This window comes from Bos indicus x Bos taurus, chromosome 16 (assembly GCF_003369695.1).
Source record: "Bos indicus x Bos taurus breed Angus x Brahman F1 hybrid chromosome 16, Bos_hybrid_MaternalHap_v2.0, whole genome shotgun sequence".
In the NCBI taxonomy this organism is placed as follows: domain Eukaryota; kingdom Metazoa; phylum Chordata; class Mammalia; order Artiodactyla; family Bovidae; genus Bos; species Bos indicus x Bos taurus.
In genome coordinates this window covers 73,102,301-73,125,542 of record NC_040091.1, presented here as the reverse complement: position 1 = coordinate 73,125,542, position 23,242 = coordinate 73,102,301, and the positions used below count along the sequence as shown (strand labels likewise).

The following is a 23,242-nucleotide window of genomic DNA, read 5'->3' as shown; positions in this document are numbered from 1 at the left end:
CACAAAGTAGAAGACTCATATGTAGGAGGGATCAGGACAAGGAATTTATCCCTGCTAAAAGTGGGTGGCTTGTGACAAGGTCGTCTTCCTATAGGCAACAATAAGGATCTATCAGTTAGATGACTTCATTAGTGTCTGACCGGGTAATTCCAGGTTGACTGGTTTAAGATTTCATACCTGGGAGAGGCTGAAGTAAAGTGAAAGTCACATCCGACTCTTTGTGACCCTATAGATAGTCCATGGGATTCTCCAGGCTAGAATACCGGAGTGGGTAGCCTTTCCCTTTTCCAGGGATCTTCCCAACCCAGGGATTGAACCCAGGTCTCCTGCACTGCAGGTGGATTCTTTACCAGCTGAGCCACAAGGGAAGTCCAAGAATCCTGGAGTGGGTAGCCTATCCCTTCTCCAGCAGATCATGCCAACCCAGGAATCGAACCAGGGTCTCATGCATTGCAGGAAGATTCTTTACCAACTGAGCTGTCAGGGAAGCCTAGGAGAGGCTAAAACTGTCATTAAATTAAGCATTAGGTCTTGGTTTGATGATGTTTGGTGACAAGTGACTTCATCTTGGGGTCTCTTGTCTTGTTTTTAACATGAAAGACTGTCAAATATGGGAAACCAACATTGAGCAAAGCAACTAGTCTGCTGTGAGGTGAGTAAGGAGAGTGGCGATGGTGGAGAATTGATTTGCTGGAGAGATCATATCAGCTTTTGAGCTCCAGACGAATAACCACCTCCTCTCCCTGTCTTTCCTATCTCCCAAGCAGGTTCACACTATCTCATGAAGCATTTTGCATCTCTCTTCAAGCAGCATATTCTAGCTTCTATTACACATTCATCAGCCTTATCTTCCATCCAAGATTGTAAACTTCCTAACAGCTGCAACAGTGTCCTATTCATCTTGTTTCCCAATGCTTGGTATTTAGTAGCATCTCAGTGTGTCTGCCCAGTTGAGGATTGTTCCTCAAATAAGTCCCCCTATGGGAAAGGAGAGTTGCCCTTGATTGGCGAAACTTTAATGGCTGTATTTTGAAGAGGGATAAGGGAGACTTCTCCAGGGATGGGTGTAATTGGAGAGAAGGAAAGATTATTTCCAGAACATTAGGGGTTGCAGTTATTTGAAGGATCAAAGACAGTCTTCTCTGTCAACTCAGGATGCTCCTTTGCATTTAAAAGCAATGCCATTTACTTACAAATTGCAGTGTTTTTGATGCAAATGAGCCGCTTCTGGACAGTTTCCTGTCCCCCAGATGAGCTAAGAAACATGGGGAAATTGACCAAGGATGCAGAATGCTGAGCCTGACCTAAGGCCTATTAAAAGAAAACTTCTATTTAATTATTCCTCTTTCTGAAGAAAGAGACAATTAGAACCCAGTGAAGTGGCAGGAGGGGGCCACGTCAGGACTTTGTCAGAGCTGGCCCAAGATTTTGCTTTTATCACGTGGACTCTGGGTCTGGAGGTGGCCAGCAGAGCACACTTGACCAGACAGTGTAGGAAAATTGCTGAGAGCAGAGGCCTGTACCAGGCCAGATCCAACCCGGACTTGCAGAAGAATGTGGTGAATTACTGAACCCCTTTGGCCTTCAGTTTCTCTGTTAAACAGGGAGACCCATCACTGCCCTCTTTATATTCATGGTGAGAGAATATTAATCTAGTGGCTGCTATTCAACAACGTGCAATTTATAAAGTGGTTCTGCATCCATTATCTCATTTGATCCCCGCAAGACCCCATGAGGTGGGAATTATCATTATTTGCATTTCCAATAGGAAAACTAGCACTGGTAGGTTAAACTGTGCAGGTCACAAGGTCAGTGATGGGGCATGCTGCTTCAGACCCCATTTGACACTTCCTCCTCCCTCTTAGATAAAACAATGATGAAAAGTGTAGTGGAGGAAAATCTGGTTTTTCTTTACCCATCTTAATTTCTCCAGCAGGAATCCCGTAAAGGAGACTGGCCAAAGCCAGATTAACAAGACAGAAATAAGCAGAAGTTCATTAATATGGGCAGTGAGTAACTCGAAGTGGTTTGTATTTGGGCTTATATATCATCTCAGGCCAAACAAAGGAAAAAGGGTTTGGGGCTCTTGGGGGGAAGAGGGGAATGAGAAGACAGGTCATGGAAAGGTGGCTAGGAAAATGACAATAAACTTGTGTTTTAGTAAAATGATGTTTAGTGAATTTTGTTATGCAGATCTACATTGGCAATAAGAATTGTTAGGAGTCCTCCTCTTCCTGGAATGGGCAAAAACGCACGCCTGTGTGTTTATACTCACTGAGTTGTGTCCGATTCTTCGTGACCCTATGACCTGAAGCCCACCAGGCTCCTCTGTCCATGGGATTCTCCAGGCGAGAATACTGGAGTGGGTTGCCATTTCCTCCTCCAGGGGATCTTCCCAACCCAGGGATTGAACCCGTGTCTCTTGTGTCTCCTGCATCGGCAGGCATATTCTTTAACCTCTGAGCCACCTGGAAAGACCATGGGGAAGAGAGACATCTCCGCAAATGAAAATTTCCTTTGTGAAAAGAAAATTTGCGCCCTTCCTGCTGGTTTTCAATTTCTCTTTAACTCAAAATAACCCATATGCCAAAGAGGTATATTTGGGGGCAGCGTCTTCTGGTACCCTTTAGAAGATAAGCCACACCTAATAATAATACTTCTTAAGAACTAAAGAGCCTCTTGATGAAAGTGAAAGAGCAGAATGAAAAATTTGGCCTAAAGCTCAACATTCAGAAAACTAAGACCATGGCATCTGGTCCCATCACTTCATGGCAAACAGATGGGGAAACAGTGGAAACAGTGGCTGGCTTTATTTTGGGGGGCTCCAAAATTACTGAAGATGGTGATTGCAGCCATGAAATTAAAAAACACTTACTCCTTGGAAGGGAAGTTATGACCAACCTAGTACTCTTGCCTGGAAAATCCCATGGACGGAGGAGCCTGGTAGGCTGCAGTCCATGGGGTCGCTAAGAGTCAGACACGACTGAGCTACTTCACTTTCACTTTTCACTTTCATGTATTGGAGAAGGAAATGGCAACCCACTCCAGTGTTCTTGCCTGGAGAATCCCAGGGACAGAGAAGCCTGGTGGGCTGCCGTCTATGGGGTCACACAGAGTCGGACACGACTGAAGCGACTTAGCAGCAGCAGCAGCAGATAGCATATTAAAAAGCAGAGACATTATCTGTCTAGTCAGTGCTATGGTTTTTCCAGTAATCATGTATGGATGTGAGAGTTGGACTATAAAGAAAGCTGAGCACCTAAAAATTGATGCTTCTGAACTGTGGTGTTGGAGAAGACTCTTGAGAGTCCCTTAGACTGCAAGGAGATCCAACCAGTCCATCCTAAAGCAGACCTGTCCTGGGTGTTCATTGGAGGGACTGGTGTTGAAGCTGAAACTCTTTTGGCCATCTGATGCAAAGAGCTGACTCATTTGGAAAGACCTTGATGCTGGGAAAGATTGAGGGCAGGAGGAGAAGGGGATGACAGAGGATGAGATAGTTGTTCACCAACTCAATGGACATGAGTTTGGGTAAACTCCGTGAGTTGTGATGGACAGGGAGGCCTGGCGTGCTGCGGTTCATGGGGTCACAAAGAGTTGGACATGACTGAGCTACTGAACTGAACTGAACTGAACTAAGAGTTATACATGTACTAATTTATTTAATCTTCCCAACAACTGAATAAGGCGGGTACTATTATTGTTTTCACTTACAGATGAGGAAAATGAGACACAGACAAGCCATGATCACACAGCTAAGAGTTAACAGAACTGAGATTAGAATTTAGGAAGACTGGTCCTAGAACACATGTTCTTATGCCTTGAGCAATGATTTTTTCCATTTCCTGTGGCAGAGCAGAAGGACCCTGAGTAATTACAAGTATAATATTCCTTGAAAAATGAAAGCACATATACACTCCTATTTCCCCTGTCTTCACCCTGAAATCTTTCCTCCTAACCATCACATTGCCAGGAACTCTACCATTAGCAGTCATTTCTCTAGACAACGTTATTAGTTTTCCTTGCTTAAAGGCTCCTGCCTCCTTGCCCATCCCCTTACAGACACATGCATGCACACAGAATAGTCTAAAACTCCAGCAGCATGTCCTCCATGACTTTGATCGCTTGCCTCTGCCCCTCCCCGTCTCTTCCTCACACCCTGCCTTCCCAACTCACCAAACCTTTGGAACTTACTTAAAGGGGCCACGATCTCTTGCCTATCAGTGCAACTTCCAGGCTTCCCACTTGGCTAGTGGTAAAGAACATACTTGCCAATGCAGGAGACATAAGAGATGCCGGTTCGATCCCTAGGTCTGGAAGATCCCCTGGAGGAGGGCATGGCAACCCACACCCTTATGCTTGCCTGGAGAATCCCATGAACAAAGGAGCCTGAAAGATCATGGTCCATAGCGGCTCAAAAAGTTGGACACTACTGCAGTGACTTAGCACATACACACACTCATGTTTCCGTTTGGTCCCTGCTTCTTGTTTCCTGTTGGACACCTTTTATAAGTTCCTTGCTGCTCTCCCGGTTCACTTTCAGTGCACGTCCTTGGTGCTCCCATAGCAACTTGAGCATTTTTTTTTTCCAATGGGGAATAATTGTTTGAGCAAATTAACTATGAAAAGGTTATTTTTCTTTATCTTTGTATTACCTGTCAGTTCCTGTTACTTAGTAATGAAAGGATTCAAAATGAGTCTTCCTAAAATGTGCCACTTTGGCATGTGGGTTAATTTGAGGTGAAATCAATCAAAGTCCAAAAGATATAAGAAGAGATTTTTACCTCTCCCTTTACTCCCCAAAAGATGTTAGATCGAGCATCTGGCCCAGAAAGAAAGATGTCATCAAAACTAGCTTCAAAGAATATGGACAAGTTCTGATAAATTGAGATGAGGGGAAGTAGGCAGGGTCTAGAGACTAAATTCCTCTCTGTGTCCCACTGTCTCTGTGTGGCAGGGCAAATATTTGTTTACCAAACACTTGCTTTTCCCATCTTCCTGTAAGTTTTCTTCCTCGCTTTTGTAGCCCCAGTCCCCTACCTCCTTCTTAGTTCAGAATGGCATATTAACACAATTACCTAACTGCCTGTGGGCCTCGTATTCTTATGGGGTTCCTGTACAGACATAATTAAATTCGTTTCTCTCCTGTTACTCTGTCTTATCTCAATTTAATTATTAGAACGGGCAAATGAACCTAGAACAGCAGAGGAAATTTTTTTCTTTCTCAACAGTTGGTGACCCAGATGGGACTGACTTTTCTTGCTGGACACTGCTCAGTCTGAGGCTGCTGCAGCTGAGAAAATTTGGGACCGCTGACAACAAGCCAGCAAAAGGGGGAAATTCTCACCATGTCAGTCTTCTAGCCTGCAAGGTCCAGGGGAAGCGAGACTGGTGAGAGTCTCCTTTTACTTTTCCACATTTAAATTAGCAGGAAAAAACATCTGCGAAGCTAGTTTCTTAGGTACAGCAGCTCTGGTAAAGATCTGCGGTGAGTACTCTTGCTCCTTTACTCATCCTTTCCCTCCCAGAGATGACCGCTGTTTTCCTCGTCTCTGTCTCTTCTGTCATTTCCCCTAAGACGGAAAACCATAGGGTAGAACAGAGGTTCAGACCCTCTGAGCCTGAAGTTTTAGTCAGCCTCTCAGACTGGTGAGCTCGTGACTCTCGCCAGACTAGAGCCTATTTTGACAAATTATCACCTGGTCTTTTGATTACTTAACTAAATGAAGTCTTCTCAGTATTAAAGGAGCGTGGTTTTCATCAGAACTGTCCAAATTTTTATGTTTGCCTTTGAAATCTTCTTGTCATTTTGCTTAAATGCATAATTAAGTATTGTTTCATAATGATCTGTGATTCTATTTAGTTGTGTTCAAAACTTTTGATATTTTTAACAAACTTCCCCAAATCAAATTTTAAATGAAGATTTTTTTGACCCAGAAGTAACTGTGAGATTTTCCAGAGGGCCTCTGGAACATCTTAAAAGTTTTATTCTCTCTCCTTATAAAAAGAAAGATGTTAAAATACTTAGGTTTGTTTAATAAGTTCATGAAGCATTACCAAATAAGTGATGCTAAACCTTAGATTATATTTATATACTACTACTACTACTAAGTTGCTTCAGTCGTGTCCGACTCTGTGCGACCCCACACAGAGTTATTAATGTGAGTGCTCCAAAAATTGTATGAAATATTTAAAATTCTTATATGTCCTGGTATGCTGTTAGTTATAATTAGAGTTATTATCCTAAAATGTTTTATGTCATAGAAATAAGTAAGTTTCCTCATCAATTGCATTATAATAAATGCTTGTCAGATCTTTAAAAGTGGACATTTTAAAGTATTTCATCATTTACTCTGTGATTGTTTTACTCTGATGCTTTTGCCAAAGTGTTCTTGCAAAACTTCATCTTCAGAGGGATTCATGGAAAAGACTTTTATAAGTATTCTAGAATACAACTTTCTGATGATTTTAATTTTAATATCACTTAACTAAACTGAGTAAAAATTTTCAGGACTAGTGGGAAAACTAGATTTTAGTATAACAAATATTAAGTTCATTGGGCTGAATGAATTGATAGAGGATGATAATAATTTTTTATGACTTTTTTTTTTGAAACATTGCTGGTTCTTTTATGTTTTATTTTTCCCAGAGTGGAGCAAACTTTTTTCTCTTTTCTCTATGCTACCTATGTTGTTCTTGTTTAGTCACTCAGTCCTGTCCAACTCTTTGTGACCCCATGGGTTGCAGCCTGCCAGGCTCTTCTGTCTATGGGATTCCCCAGGCAAGAATACTGGAATGGGTTGCAATCCTCCTCCAGGGGATACTACCTATGACTTAGAGCAATTTGGTAAAAAGTATCTTTGTGAACGTGACAGTGGAGAGTGAAAAGGTTGGCTTAAGGCTCAACATTCAGAAAACGAAGATCATGGCATCCGGTCCCATCACTTCATGGGAAATTGATGGGGAAACAGTGGAAACAGTGTCAGACTTTATTTTTCTGGGCTCCAAAATCACTGCAGATGGTGACTGCACCATGAAATTAAAAGATGCTTACTCCTTGGAAGGAAAGCTATGACCAACCTAGATAGCATATGCAAAAGCAGAGACATTACTTTGCTAACAAAGGTTCGTCTAGTCAAGGCTATGGTTTTTCCTGTGGTCATGTATGGATGTGAGAGTTGGACTGTGAAGAAAGCTGAGCACCGAAGAATTGATGCTTTTGAACTGTGGTGTTGGAGAGGACTCTTGAGAGTCCCTTGGACTGCAAAGAGATCCAACCAGTCCATTCTAAAGGAGATCAGCCCTGGGACTTCTTTGGAGGGAATGATGCTAAAGCTGAAACTCCAGTACTTTGGCCACCTCATGTGAAGAGTTGACTCATTGGAGAAAACTCTGATGCTGGGAGGGATTGGGGGCAAGAGGAGAAGGGGATGACAGAGGATGAGATGGCTGGATGGCATCACTGACTCGATGGATGTGAGTCTGAGTGAACTCTGGGAGTTGGTGATGGACAGGGAGGCCTGGCGTGCTGCGATTCATGGGGTCGCAAAGAGTCGGACACGACTGAGCAACTGATCTGATCTAATCTTTGTGAACAAAAATGAAACACATTTTTCCCTGCCTGATCCCTCCAGAATTCAGAAATTGTCAGGGAGTATTCTTATTTCCATAACAATTATTTGCACAAGTTCACTAAGAACCCGTTCTCCTTGTAACAGGACACAGTTAGAAATCTTGGTTATATTACCAAGGCTTTGAATGAAATGTTACATTTGAGAGGAATGTATATAGACTAGTATATGACCAGACAGGTTTAAGGAACTAAGGTTGACTTTCTGGAGCCAATAAAGCCCATTGCACAAATAAGCCTGGACAACTTGATATCAACTGTAGAGAAGTCACTGGAACAGTTCATGTGTGGACAATTTTTGTGCCTGTGGCTGTGTGGCTACTCAGAAAGGTCACCAGAGACATTCAAATTGCAAACCAATAAATATATCAAACTGACATTGCCTGCCCTCATACCATCTGAAGATGTCTTGAGCTGGACATCTAGAAATCTCCAATGACTGAGGCAGCTCCAATCATTAACTTCTGTTTTATTTTGTCTCCATGGACATATTTGCAACATAGGCCTCACTTTTGGAACCCACCTGACTGAAGCCTCTTAAAATGAGACACAATTGTTTAACCAAACTCATCTATTTTCAGACTAAGGGACTGGTTCCGTAAGATAGAGCAATCTACTAACTCAACTTTCTGGGCTATAAAATTTCTTGACTAAATTTTAAAGGCAGGACTGGAGGGTTCGAGAAAGATTCTCCCCCAAATGTGTCCTTTTGGCATGTGGATTAATTTGAGCTGAAGACCATCAAGGCCCAAAAGACTCAGGAAGAACTTTTTACCTTTCTCCTTAAGAGCTATCACCAAAGAATATGGACTAGGTGTGGTAAATTGTGGTGGGGGGAAGGTAGGCAGGGCCTAGAGACTGAATTCCTGTGTCCCATTGTCTCTATGTGGCAGGACAAACACTTGTGTGCCCACTACTTGCTTTTCCCAGCTTCCTGTAAACTGTCTTCCTTCCCTTTGAAGCCCTAGACCCCCTCCTCCCTTCTCCTTAGCTCAAGATGGCATGTAAGTCTCAACTGCCTGACTTTCTATGGGTCTCATATATTCTTTTGGGGCTCCTGTATATGCATAATTAAATTTGTTTTTCTCCTGTTAATCTGTCTTATCTCAATTTAGTTATTAGGCCAGGCAAATGAGCCTAGACGAGTAGCGGAATTTTTTTCTTCCCCAACAGTAGATATTTGATAAAGTTGCTCTAGGCCAATGCTGTTCAACACTCTATTATAAGCTAGTTTATCAGTATCTTTCTTCCATAATAGAAAAATTTTTTCCTGATTATTAAAGGAAAGCACTCTCATTGTAAACATTTCCCATTATTACAAGAAAATGTAAAGGAGAAAATAAACATCACTGATAATATAGCCACCAGAAATATCCTTTAGCTAGTTTTCTGCAATAGCAGCTAGCTGAAAAAGGATGACACCTGTGACAAGTTCATTCAACATGAACAGGGCCAAGAGAGAAGGAGAGACCTAAATCATAGAGCAATGCCCTGGCAAGGCATTCCTGAGTTAAACACTTCACTGGATATGTTCCAGACCAGCAGGGAAAAGCATGAGGTCACTGGTTACTGAAGAAAGAGCACATGAGAAATAGGACAAGAAAATCTATAGCAAGAGAATAAAGGAAGAGGCTTTTTTGCTGCCTTCAGAGAGCAGAACCAGGGCACATGTAGAAAATTTGCAGGAAATCCATCTTTGACTCAATTTAAATAACTTCCTAATAATCAGAAAGATCTACAAAAACACTAAATTGCCTTCTGAGCTAGTAAGCAGCCTGTCCCTATCCCTGGAGATATCCAGATAGCTGCTGATGCTAAATAAAAGTTACTCATGGCACTCAACAAAAGATGGTAAGGCAGACGTTATTCAAGGGATGGATCGTTATTACAAAGGGGTTTTACAGTAGGGAAGAGAGATGAGATTCAACTCCAAGTACAAGGAAAAGTGTAAATTTACAGCCAAGGAGCAGAGAGGGAGTCAGAGGATTAAAACTTCCTAAGAGGAAACATCAACATCAGAATGGGAAAGACTAGAGATCTCTTCAAGAAAATTAGAGATACCAAAGGAACATTTCATGCAAAGAAGGGCTCGATAAAGGACAGAAATGGTATGGACCTAACAGAAGCAGAAGATATTAAGAAGAGGTGGCAAGAATACACAGAAGAACTGTACAAAAAAGATCTTCATGACCCAAATTATCATGATGGTGTGATCACTCACTTACAGCCAGATATCCTGGAATGTGAAGTCAAGTGGGCCTTGGAAAGCATCACTACGAACAAAGCTAGTGGAGGTGATGGAATTCCAGTTGAGCTATTTCAAATCCTGAAAGATGATGCTGTGAAAGTGTTGCACTCAATATGCCAACAAATTTGGAAAACTCAGCAGTGGCCGGCCACAGGACTGGAAAAGGGCAGTTTTCATTCCAATCCCAATGAAAGGCAATGCCAAAGAATGCTCAAACTATCACACAATTGCACTCAACTCACACGTTAGTAAAGTAAGGCTCAAAATTCTCCAAGCCAGCCTTCAGCAATACGTGAACTGTGAAATTCCTGATGTTCAAGCTGGTTTTAGAAAAGGCAGAGGAACCAGAGATCAAATTGCCAACATCGCTGGAGCATGGAAAAAGCAAGAGAGTTCCAGAAAAACATCTATTTCTGCTTTGTTGACTATGCCAAAGCCTTTGACTGTGTGGATCACAATAAACTGTGGACAATTCTGAAAGAGATGGGAAAACCAGACCACGTGACCTGCATCTTGAGAAACCTGTATGCAGATCAGGAAGCAACAGTTAGAACTGGACATGGAACAACAGACTGGTTCCAAATAGGAAAAGGAGTACGTCAAGGCTATGTATTGTCACCCTGCTTATTTAACTTCTATGGAGAGTACATCATGAGAAACATTGGGCTGGAAGAAGCACAAGCTGGAATCAAGATTGCCGGGAGAAATATCAATAACCTCAGATATGCAGATGACACCACCTTATGGCAGAAAGTAAAGAGGAACTAAAAAGCCTCTTGATGAAAGTGAAAGAGAAGAGTGAAAAAGTTGGCTTAAAGCTCAACATTCAGAAAACTAAGATCATGGCATCTGGTCCCATCACTTCATGGGAAATAGAGGGGAAAACAGTGGAAATAGTGGCTGACTTTATTTGGCGGGGGGGGGGGGGGGAGGCTCCAAAATCATTGCAGATGGTGATTGCAGCCATGAAATTAAAAGATGCTTACTCCTTGGAAGGAAAGTTATGACCAACCTAGATAGCATATTCAAAAGCAGAGACATTACTTTGCCAACAAAGGTCCGTCTAGTCAAGGCTATGGTTTTTCCAGTGGTCATGTATGAATGTGAGAGTTGGACTGTGAAGAAAGCTGAGCACTGAAGAATTGATGCTTTTGAACTGTGGTATTGGAGAAGACTCTTGAGAGTCCCTTGGACTGCAAGGAGGTCCAAATAGTCCATCCTAAAGGAGATCAGTCCTGGGTGTTCATTGGAAGGACTGATGCTGACTCTGAAACTCCAGTACTTTGGCCACCTGATGCGAAGAGTTGACTCATTGGGAAAGACCCTGATGCTGGGAGGGATTGGGGGCAGGAGGAGAAGGGGACGACAGAGGATGAGATGGCTGGATGGCATCACTGACTCGATGCACATGAGTTTGGGTGGACTCCGAGAGTTGGTGATGGACAGGTAGGCCTGGCGTGCTGTGATTCATGGGGTCACAAAGAGTCAGACACGACTGAGCGACTGAACTGAAGAGGAAACATCAGGGCTAAGAGAGGATTCTAGCTAAATTAACCTAATGGGATTCTTGCTGAAGGCATGCCAAGGTGATTCCAGGGTGATCAGACATCACCTGGGAAATAGTAGTGAATGAAGAACTTAATCAGATATTAAAGGTAGAGGATTTTGGTTAAACTGATATAACAGAATTCCTGCTAAAATTGGACAAAGAAAAGTTGAACACAGAAACCCAAAAGTCACAGCTTAGTTTAGAAGACAGTTCAGAGGTGCCCAGTTAGGATTTTGATCAAGAAGAGAATCTGTGTTACTGAGAGAGATGCATTCATTTACTCAATCAGTCAGTAATTCCATCAATATTTATTGAGCATCTGCTATTTGACAAATGATGTTCTTGGTGTAGGGAACTGAAGTCAAATGAGACCTGGTGGGCCTTGTCCTCAAGTGGCCATCCATCAAGGGGAGGATATTGCTAAAATAGGTGTGATTTCTGAGATGCTTTCTATCTACAATATCCGATGAGTTTTACTTCTAAGAAGTCTTGTCCCAGCAAATGTCACAAATACATTTCAACTTGAATGTGAGTAGAGAAGATGGAAGGGTTTCCTGTGATACCCTTCTGTCTCCTGTCCAAGGGGGTATTGCTTCTCCTCTAAGGGAGAACCTAAAGAGTAGCTGCATTTCTAGTTAGGCTTAGGAAAATCCACTTTCCAAAATGGTTTGGATTTTTACAGGATTTTATCTAAGTTCCATCATGGGGCAAACTTGGCTCATGACCAAGGGATTCTTTATTTCATAAAACAGCCTGCAGTTATGTTCTTCACAATTACAAGTGCTCCTCATGTCTTTAGGACTGGATTTAATCTCACCAAAAAATAATCCTATCAACTTTGAGGAGGTTACCTATTTGAGAAATCAAGCCTCAGGTGGTTTAAGTCCCTGGGCCCTTGTTTACTCAGACAAGTATACCAGCTCCTCCCCATCTTGCCCTCCATGCTGTATGCTCAAAATCCCTTCCACCATTACAGTTGACCTGGGGCCTCTGCAGAGAGACAGCTTCACGGAGCACCTATATGATGATGGAGAAAAGACTGGCAAGTCCTTGGAGTTTTGGCTGACGAGGACTCTAGGGCACACAAGATGGTCCCTTCATGTGAACTGAATATCAGGTACTTTTTCACCAGGACTTCCCTGGTGGCTCAGACAGTAAAGAGTCTGCCTGCAATTCAGGAGACCTGGGTTTGATCCCTGGGTTGGAAAGATCCCCTTGAGAAGGAAATGTCTATCTATTCCAGTATTCTTGCCTGGAGAATTCCATGGACAGAGGAGCCTGGCAGGCTATGGGGTTGCAAAGAGTCAGACATGACTGAGCAGCTAATACTGTCACTTTTCACCTGGCAAAGATCTTACTTTATCCTACCTCTTAGAAACTCAATTAGTGCCCCCATAGTAGTGCTCTCTGCCCAATTGTCTGGAGCCCCAACTTGGCTGTTTTACTCCAACAAGATCCCAGAACCAGATTCTCCTCCTTTTTCCTTTTATCTCAGCCTCTTCTCATCTTCAGAACATACTCTCATTGCCCTCAACCCAAAAGCTTTATTTTATTTTTCTTTTTCATTAGACCCCTGAGTGCAATTTTAATGAATCCTAAATAATTAACATGCATGCCTGTGCACACAAGCACACACACACACATGTGCATGCACACACAATAGGTGTTCCTTTTACTTTATGGCAGGGAGAGTTTGGTCTTCAGAAGCACAGTTACTAGTGGGAAAATGTTTGTATTTTATCCAAGAGAAGGTCACCTTCCTGTTCATAAGAGAAATTGACTTTTAATTCAACAAAGTAAAAGCCAAAAGTAAGTTGAGTTGTTGACATTAAAAAAGAAAAAAGAAAAAATGGATTGTACATTAATATTCTGATATGTGTCCATGGAAGCTCTAGCCAAAGCAGCTTAATGACTACTGGCTCAGATGGGTTGGAAGCACTCCAAGACTGGCCAGGAAAACAGTGGAAGCCACCAGGAAGATGGTAGATGACACGAGAAGAAATGATGCCTGGAGTGGATCCCACCTGACTGTCAACTTCAGCAGAGCTTTTCCAACCTCTGCTGCTTGTTTCTATGTACTTCCTAGATTGAATGGTCCAGGTAGGGTGAAGTTGTGGCAGGAGTTCTGTCAAAAGTCCCAGAAAGGCAGTGGGGTAAGTTGTCCAGGTGTTTTTAGCAGATAATTCCTTGAAGGAATTGCTTCAAAGAGCAGAAGGAGGAGGAGAGAGGTAAATGGGAAGTCTTTGTGATAGAAAGCCTCCTTATGAAGCTGTGATTTGAATTCCCATCAGCAGAGCAGCTGTGTGTGGGTGTGTACATTATTCTCTGCAAAAATGAGAAAAAAACAACAGCCTAAAGTATCAGTTCAGTTGCTCAGTCGTCTCCGACTCTTTGCTACTCCGTGGACTACAGCACGCCAGGCTTCTCTGTCCATCACCTACTCCTAGAGTTTGCTCAAACTCATGTCCATCGAGTCGGTGATGCCATCCAACCAGCTCATCCTCTGTCATCCCCTTCTCCTCCCACCTTCAATCTTTCCTAGTATCAGGGTCTTTTCCAATGAGTCAGCTCTTCACATCAGGTGGCCAAAGTATTGGAGTTTCAGCTTCAGCATCAGTCCAGTGAATATTCAGGACTGATTTCCTTTAGGATGGACTGGTACAGTCCAAGGGACTTTCAAGAGTCTTCTCCAACACCACAGTTCAAAAGCATCAGTTCTTCAGTGCTCAGCTTTCTTTATAGTCCAACTCTCAGCAAAAGTCGCTCAGTCATGTCCGACTCTTTGCAACCCCATGGATAGTCCTTGAAATTCTCCATGCCAGAATACTGGAGTGGGTAGCCTTTCCCTTCTCCAGGGCATCTTCCCAACCCAGGGATCGAACCCAGGTCTCCCACATTGCAGGCTGATTCTTTACCAGCTGAGCCATCAGGGAAGCCCAAGAATACTGGAGTGGGTAGCCTATCCCTTCTCCAGTGGATCTTCCCAACCCAGGAATCGAACCGGGGTCTCCTCCATTGCCAGCAGATTCTTTACCAACTGAGCTATGAGGGGCCTAAAGGATAAGTTGAGGCAAAAGTCTCGGCCTGGCACAAGGCTACATTTACCCAGAATAGGCATCTTTTCTCAGCCCCATAAAAGCACTGAATATCTTAGCCTGTCTTCATAACCATCATAGTCCACAGTCTGTTTCCCTGCCTGGAGAAAGCTGGAAGCAGCAGGACAAAACCCTGGATCATCACCATGTCCACATCCTCCCATCACCACCTGTACTCCTCTTTATGGACAGGGGCATTGAAGGCAGCTTGAACAGGAGAACGCATGAAGGGCTGAGGTGTCTGGGGAATCTGTTTCTTGTTCAGTGACTTGTCTCCCAGCTGCATACTGTGGACAAGTCACCTAATCTCCTTGGATCTTGGTTTCTTCATTCCTAAGATGACGTCGATCACACGTCCTAACCGCCTTGAAGTTTACTGTGACAAGGAAACAGACTTCCTGCCTTTCAGCCTTGTGCTCTGGCCCTCACCCACCAGACTTCAAATAAGTGAGAGAACTCTATTTGCTGTACCCAGAGTCTGCTTCTTAAAGTGCTGCAGGCTATTTTCCCAGGGAAAATGTCCTTGGGGGCTTGCAGGCATGGCCCTGAACAATCACAAACCCTGGACCATTTTCTGTCTCTGCAGCATTCTTTCAGAGAGGGAGGGTGTGAATGTGCTTATCAAATTTGCACAAATAACTCCGAACCGCTGAACCATGATGCTGCCCGCCTGTGCTCCCTCCAGCCCTCCACCTGCTGCTCTCTGCTCAGGCCCTCCCCTGAGATGACTAGTGAAAGCCTGAAGTCCTCTTAAGCCAGTGTGATGTCATCATCACCATGCAAAAGGTAGGTCTCTTTGCCCTTCAACCCAGCACGCCTTGCGGAGCAAAGCCTCTGTTGAGATCATCTGCTTGAAGCTTCAGCTGCCAGGTGGGTGCTTCCAAAGCTCTCCATCCAGCAGCCCTTGGCACTGGAGATTTAGTAGCCTATCAGGCATGAGGGCTTCCAATTTACGGTTCGGAGAAAAGAAACCCTATTAATCTGGGACCTTTTATTCTACCGTAAATCCCGGCCATATTTAACTCAGCCACTATCAAGGTTCTCCCCTATCTGCCAACAGCAGAGCCATAATATAAAGCTTGTCAATTCAAGGAGAAATTAAGATCCTGCTTAGTATTCAAAGAATGGTCCCTTTCACTAGCTTCCCTTCCGAAGCTAGGCATGCCCATCTAGGCAGGAGAGGAGCACCTCCATGCTAACTTAGGGAAGCCCTTTAGGCCCTGTGGCTGGGGAAAAAGAGACCTAGCTTCCTTCCACCTGGTAAACGGGAAATTCAGACTGTCTGTGCCGACGACCTGGTGACATTCCTTTCCCCTCACAAAGCCCAGAGAGCGAAAATGACCTCCGAGGCCATGGGCTCCTAAGTGGCAGAGCTACAGCCAGAGGAAGGAGAGGAGGGGAGTTCTTTTAATTAATTAATAATTGCTTTTGTCAGCATCTCTTATGTTCAAGGCAGTTTTTTTTTTTAATTGAAGTACAGTTGATTTAAATGTTGTGTTAGTTTCAGGTGTGCAGCAGAATGATTCAGTTATACATTATATATATATATATATATATATATATATATATATATTCTTTTTCATGGTCTTTCCCATTATGGTTTATTACCAGATATGGAATAGAGTTCCCTGTGTTATACAGTAAGACCTGCTGTTTATCTATTTTATATACACTAATATGCATCTGTTAATCCCAAACTCCTAGTTTATCGCTCCCCAATCTCCTTTCCCCTTCGGTATCCATGTCTGCTTTCTAGTCTGTGAGTCTTTCTGGTTTGTAAATAAGTTCGTTTGTACCATTTTTAAGATCCCATGTACAGGTGATATTTGTCTTTGTCTGCCTCTTACGTATTCTTTCCTATTAAATACTTACAGCTCTGCAAAGTCAGTGTTACACAATCTCTACTCAATAAATGAAGAAACTGAGGCTCTGATCACCCAGCTCTAAAAGCAATTCTTTCTGAGTCGTCATATATTTCCTAAGGGCCTGCTCCAGGCCCGGAACTATACTAAAAGCAGGAAATTTTAAAGCAAACAAGAGATTTTGTCTTCTAGCTTAATAAAGAGAAACAAAAATCAAGAAATAGAGAGAAAAATATCAGAGTGCTGAGTGCTCTGCAGAAAATGAAAATAGGATCATGTTACAAGACAAGTAGTAGATTGAGTAGTCAGGGAAGGCCTCTCCGAGGAGGTTACATTTAAGGAGGGATCTGAAAGCAAGAAAGAGCCAGCTCCTACAAAGTGAGAAGAAAGGAGAATCTGAGTAGAAGACATGGTCACTGCAAAGGGCCCACAGCGGGGCTGGTTTGCATCAGATGAACAGGAAGAAGGTCAGTGTGGGAGACACTGAGCATATAAGGTGAGCCCAGGGCTGCAGGCGAGGACCAGAGTAAGGTGTTTAGAGTTTAAATATAATGAGAACCCATCGAAAGGTTTTCAGTGGGAGACTGACATCATTTGTATAACTGGCACCCTACAGCCTGAGATGTAATTGTTTACCTGGTTAAGAATTTCTCAAAAGGCCCAGTGGGTCAGATCCTTTATGCTGTTATCTGATGCGCCAGCCCCTGTCAAGGTTCCCAAAATTCTTGTTCGTAAAGAATTATTTTCTGGCAAAGAAGATAGCAAACCTCTTGAAAATAAAAACACAAAGGGGTCAGTGCAGGAACCTCAGAATCAACTGAACAGACAGCTCATTCCTGGGTCATGGACCCGAGGTAGCAGACCCTGGATGTGCCAATGAGAGCGGGCATGGCTGAGAAGACACTCAGATGAGGGGCTGGGCCAGGAGTCCCTCAAAACCTAATAGTGTGAACAGCCTGTTTGCTGCAGTCACTTCAGTCGTGTCCGACTCTGTGCGACCCCATAAACGGCAGCCCACCAGGCTCCCTCATCCCTGGGATTCTCCAGGCAAGAACACGGGAGTGGGTTGCCATTTCCTTCTCCAATGCATGAAAGTGAAAAGTGAAAGTGAAGTCGCTCAGTCGCGTCTGACTCTTAGCGACCCCATGGATTGCAGCCTACTAGGCTCCTCCATCCATGGGATTTTCCAGGCAAGAGTACTGGAGTGGGGTGCCATTGCCTTCTCCAACAGCCTGTTTAGCTCCCCCGAAAACTAACATGAACTCAGAGGGCTGGCTTCCCATCCAATCTCTACTCCTTACATGCCCCATGATTTGGCCAAGTCACTAAATGTCTGTCTCTATTTTCTCAGCTCTAAAGAAGAAATGATTCTATTCCTCTCTGCCTTCACTAGGGCTTTTGGGGACAAATAAGATAACACGTTCAAACTAACATGTTTAAAAACTATGGGGAAGTTGAATAGGCAACTTCCCATCTCTTGATGCTGATGGCATCACCGACTCAAGGGACCTGAGTCTGAGCAAACTCTGGGAGATAGTGAAAGACAGGGAAGCCTGGTGTGCTGCAGTCCATGGGATCGCAAAAAGTCAGACACGACTTAGTGATTGGACAACAACATCTCTTGATACACATTGGCAGCTGTGGAGTCAAAGTCTCCGAAGGGTGATGGAAGGTAGAGTTCTCCATCAGCCTCATGCATGGAGTGAGCCAGCCCTCTTCATCTCCTTCTAGGGATGTCAGAGGTGATACCTGGACCACTGGTCCTTCTGCACTAGAATGACATGGAGCTTCTAGGGTTGCTTGGAGGTGATACCTGGACCACCAGTCCACCCACACTAGATGACATGGCACACCACTGATCCTCTGGCAGAGCCTGGAAATGTGACTTTTTCAAGTATGGCAGCATTCTGCTCTCAACGATGTTTGTGGACTACTGGAGGCCCCAGCGGCTCACCTCCTGTTGGCTACAGATAGAACGCTGATGGAGAGGACTTCAGGACATCACTCAGGTCATCTCCTGCTTAGAACAGGTCACAGCTCTACCCTTCTCAAAACAAAGAGTCATCTTATTTGCCCTCAAATGCCCTAGTGAAGGCAAGGAGGAATAGAATCACCTCTTTTTTAGAGCTGAGAAAAGAGAGACAGACGTTTAGTGACTTGGCCAAATCATGGGGCACGTAAGGAGTAGCAATTGGATTGGAATCCAGCCCTCTGAGTTCAAACTCTGTTGTTTCAGATGATAGAAACCATCTGTCCTAGAGCTGAGGAGAGACACCCCATCCTTGTAGCGCTGGGAGGAGGCTGCCGAGCCCCCAGTGGCAGAGCTGCTGTTGGGAAGGCACGGAACAGAAAAAGAAACGCTGTGTTCCTAGGAGAACTTAATTGATCTGATTTATCTCGAGATGGATGAGGAGTGACCAAGGGCCTCAGAGTACAGGGAGTCCTGGTTTACTGCCCTCTCCCTGCGGCAGGACTTTTAAAGGGATAAAAGACTGGACTTGTATCTCTTGATGCCCACCTGGCAGATGAATCATTTTCCTGCTCAAACCCGCCCCCTTCTCCACCAGCACAGGGAAGGGAGGGCCCGGAACTGTTTCTCGAGGCGGGGGAGGAGGCGAGGGGGGCGAAGATGGGGATTTGGGGTGAAATTTCTGTTTGTTCCTGAGCCAAGTGTGCTTGTTCCACTCTAAGCCCTTCAGGGAAGGGAGAGGAATTAGTTCGAAGGGGCTTCAAAGAAAATCCATGACTGACTGGCACGTCTGAATCCTGCCCAAGTTGAAGTGAGTCACGGGGGCAGGTGGGGGAGGGGAGTAGGCGGGGACAGAGATTTTTTAACCCTTTCTGGGGAGACGTGTCTGACCAGCCTAAACCAAAGGTCTTCGAGCCCTAAAGAATCACACTGGATTTTATTTAAAATGCAGATTCTTAGGGCAGCCCCAAAGACTCTGATTCAGGAGGCCAAGTTCCTGAATTAGTGATAGGTCTCATTTTCACTGAGACTGCTGAGTGTGTTAAGAAGCATGGGCGGGGAACAAAGCAAAGCTGTGTCACTCATACAAGGGAACCAAACCCACGGCCTTGACCTCATTAGCGCTCTATTGTCATCAGCTGAACACAATCCATAATCTTGATGGAGTGTATAAGTGGAGACCCTCCCATGGTGAAACTCAATATTCTTTTCTTTAACCAATATTCTTGCAGTGCTTCCTAGGTTCAAGACCCCCACATTAGGTGCCAAGAGTTTGATGACAAACAACTCAGACTAAGTCCCAGTTTGCCTGGAAGATAATTATTCAAACAGCTACAATACTAAAGTAGTAAGATGTTAGGATAGGGAGCATGATATAAGCATAGATGTAATGAAAATCAAATTGCAGTATCCCTTTCATCAATGCCCTGTGGCCTGAATAACCCTGGCAAGCCTTTTATATGTGTGTGAGTCTCAGTTTTGTCTTCCATATGATGACACCTCTCCCTTAAGAATCTTTGAGACACTGTATGTGTAGCATTCTGTACAAATGCATGTTCTTTCCCAAAGGTGAGAAAGTATTCCTGAGATTCCCAGTCTGTCTTCCCTTCCAAAGGCCCCATCATGGTGAATGGTGAGAGAACTTCCTGATGGCCTTGAGTTTTCCCCAAGTCAACAGTACCAGTGTCCATTTCTGGCTGAGCCCCAGGCAGACAGGAACTGTTAGCTGGAGGATTTCTGCAAGTCTCATTCTGAATCCCAGCTGTGTGCGTTCCTGGATATGCCTTCAGCTCCTTGACTATGCCTACTCTATCCATACCTTCCCGACACTTATCATTATGGATAACAGAGCATACCACAATTTTCTCTATGTTACCCAAAAGTATGATCTGAGTACCAGCAACATCAGTATCCACTGAGTGCTTGCTAAATGTAGAATCATGGCCCCTAACCTACACCTCCTGAATCAGAATCTAAATTTTAGCACAATTTCCAAATGGTTTAACATGGCTTAAAGTTTGGGGCACCTTGGCTTAGAATATAAGTTGATTTCCACCCAGCTGTATAATTCTTTTATTTTAAAAAATAATGGCTCTACACCTACAATGCACTGGCACTGTGCTAGATGCTAGATTTACCCTGTTGAATACCCCCAAATAGTGGAGAAAATGGTTATCTGAAATCTTTCAGGAATGAGGCACATTATAGGTTAATAAGAAGTGGCAGTGACTGACACCAGACAAATCTATGTGACAGAATGTAAGAAGCTCTCTGATATGGATCACACAGGGTGGGCACATGGGAAGAGCTAAGTTGGCATGGACGGTTGAGAAATTCTCAACTTCGTAAAGGAAGGTGCAATATTGAAGGATGAGTAAGAGCTGGTCGCTGGACAGGTGGAACAACAAGAGGATAAAATTCCTGGCCAAGAGATGGGGATTATGGACGTCAAAGCAAGAGGAGTCCTGTTCAGCTCTTGGCCGAGGCCCAAGCTCAGCTCTCACCCTGGGAAAGCTCTCCTCCACTTGGTGCTCTGCCAACAATCGCTGCAGGGCCTTGGGCAAACTACCACTCCTCTCTGGGCCCCGTCTTCACCTAAAACTTGGGGGTTGGGTTACCACTCGACAGTTCTCAAAAGGGAAAACACTCCTGCAACCTTTAGCAGTGGCCAAAGGGAAAGGAAAAGAGGCAGGACTCGGGGCCAGCCACCAGAGCAGCTGCCAGTCATGCAGGCAGCCCTCTGTATCCACGGATTCAACCAACCGAATCCGATCAGAATGCAAAGGACTGGCTGTCCTACCCTGTTTTACAGAAAGGACAAGAGCATCCACACACTTTGGTGTCTGCAGGAGTGAGGAGAGGACATAGTGATTCTGAAACCAAGCTTCACCATGCACCCCCTGCCTTCCAAACGCTGAGGACTATTGCATTTGTTTGTCATGATGGACTTCCACTTAGCTTTTTAAAAAAGGACATGTTGGGAACTCCCTGGGGTCCAGTGGCTGGGACTCTGCACTTTCACTGCTGAGGCCCCAGGTTCAATCCCTGGTGGGGAAAAATAAGATCCCACAAGCCACGCAAAAAAAAAAAAAAAGGACAAGTTAAGGTAGAGTGGGATTTCACATATTTAATGTGTGTCTCAGGCCAGTGTTAACACTGCTGCTGCTGCTGTTAAGTCACTTCAGTCGTGTCCAACTCTGTGCGACCCCATAGATGGCAGCCCACCAGGCTCCCCCATCCCTGGGATTCTCCAGGCAAGAACACTGGAGTGGGTTGCCTTTTCCTTCTCCAATGAGTGTTAACACTGAATGAATGCTTATTCAGCTCTCCAGCACCTCTCCAAGTCACTACCCGCTTGAACTATCAACCTTACGAGCAGAAGACTCCTCTCACTATATGTCCTAGAAATGTAATTTCCTCTCTCTCTGTCTCTCTTTTTTAAAGCAGAACTCCTTTCCTAAATGAAATCATATAAGAAAAACACAACATGAAGAAGAAATCAAAGGAATAAAGAAAGCTCTGGGCAGATTACATCTTTATTGTTCAGCGATACTCTTTTGTATGGAATCTCCTTGCCTTTATCACCATCACGCCTCCAGCTCTTCTGTAGACCCCAGGACTGAAAGTACAAAGCAATGACTCTAAGGAAAGGGTTCAAGCTGAGATGAAGGTTGTGGTAAGTCCTGGAACTATGAAAGCAGAGAGCTGTCCTACAAGAATGTATAGTCTGTGTGGCGAGGGTTGGGGGGGCGGTTCGGGGGGGCGTACTGGGAGCAGCAGCTTAATGGAGCTTGCTGCTGCTGCTGCTGCTGCTGCTAAGTCGTGTCAATCGTATCCAACTCTTAGCGACCCCATGGACTATAGCCTACCAGGCTCCTCCGTCCATGGGATTCTCCAGACAAGAGTACTGGAGTGGGGTGCCATTGCCTTCTCTGTTAATGGAGGTTGGGGAATGGGGAAAGGAAAAAGCAGAGGAACAGATAAAAGAAGAAACATACAGAAACAAAAACAAAAAACAGGAATAGAAAGAGAGCTCCCCCAAAGGCCAATTTAGTGATCTGAAGCAACTCTATGAATGCCTTAATGCCTGCTGCGTACACAGCCACCTTTTAAAGAAAGGGGCCCCGATCCATCCTTTCCCACTTGCTGTTATGGGCTGACTTGTGTCCCCAAAAGATATGCTGAAGTTCTAACCCCCAGCACCTTGGAACATAACCTTGTTGGGAAATAAGGTCACTGTGGATATAATTAGTTAAGAGGAGGTCATACTGGACAGGGTGGACCCTTATCCAATTTGACTGATATCCTTACAGAGATAAGAGAGACAGAGATACATGGGAAGAACGCGATCATGACAACAGAGGCAGAGACTGAAATGTTGCAGCTGCAAGCCAAGAATTATAGGCCACAGCCAGAAGCTAGGGCTTCCCTGGTGGCTCAGACTGTAAAGAATCCGCCTGCAAAGCAGGAGACCCGGGTTTGATCCCTGGATTGGGAAGATTCCCTGGAGAAGGGAACAGCTACCCACTCCAGTATTCTTGCCTGGAGAATTCCATGGACAGAAGAGCCTGGCCGGCTACAGTCCATGAAGTCACTAAGAGTCAGACATGACCGAACGACTTTCACTTCACTTCACCAGAAACTAGGAAGAGCAAGGAATGATTCTCCCCTTCCGGTTTCAGAGGACAATTGGCACCTTGATCTTGGACTTCCAGCCTCCACTATCGTGAGACGATAAGATTTTGCTCCTTTAAGCCACTTCCAGGTGGCGGTTCTTTATTCAGGTGGCCCTGGGAGAACAACACATTTGCTTTGGAAGTAGCTGTGGGTTTTGCTAGAGAAACCATCCTTGCTACTTACAGATCAGTTGGGCATGGGTGTAGACACAA

At 44.3% G+C, this 23,242-nt stretch overlaps 1 long non-coding RNA gene across 1 annotated transcript; it reads left to right on the top strand.

Moving 5' to 3' along the window:
- The first annotated feature begins 5,212 nt into the window (after nt 1-5,212).
- On the top strand, nt 5,213-22,832 carry LOC113906932. The gene is made up of 4 exons (XR_003515042.1): nt 5,213-5,488; nt 15,109-15,308; nt 21,801-22,029; nt 22,667-22,832. It is a non-coding gene; the product is annotated as an uncharacterized LOC113906932 (long non-coding RNA).
- The last annotated feature ends 410 nt before the right edge of the window (nt 22,833-23,242 follow it).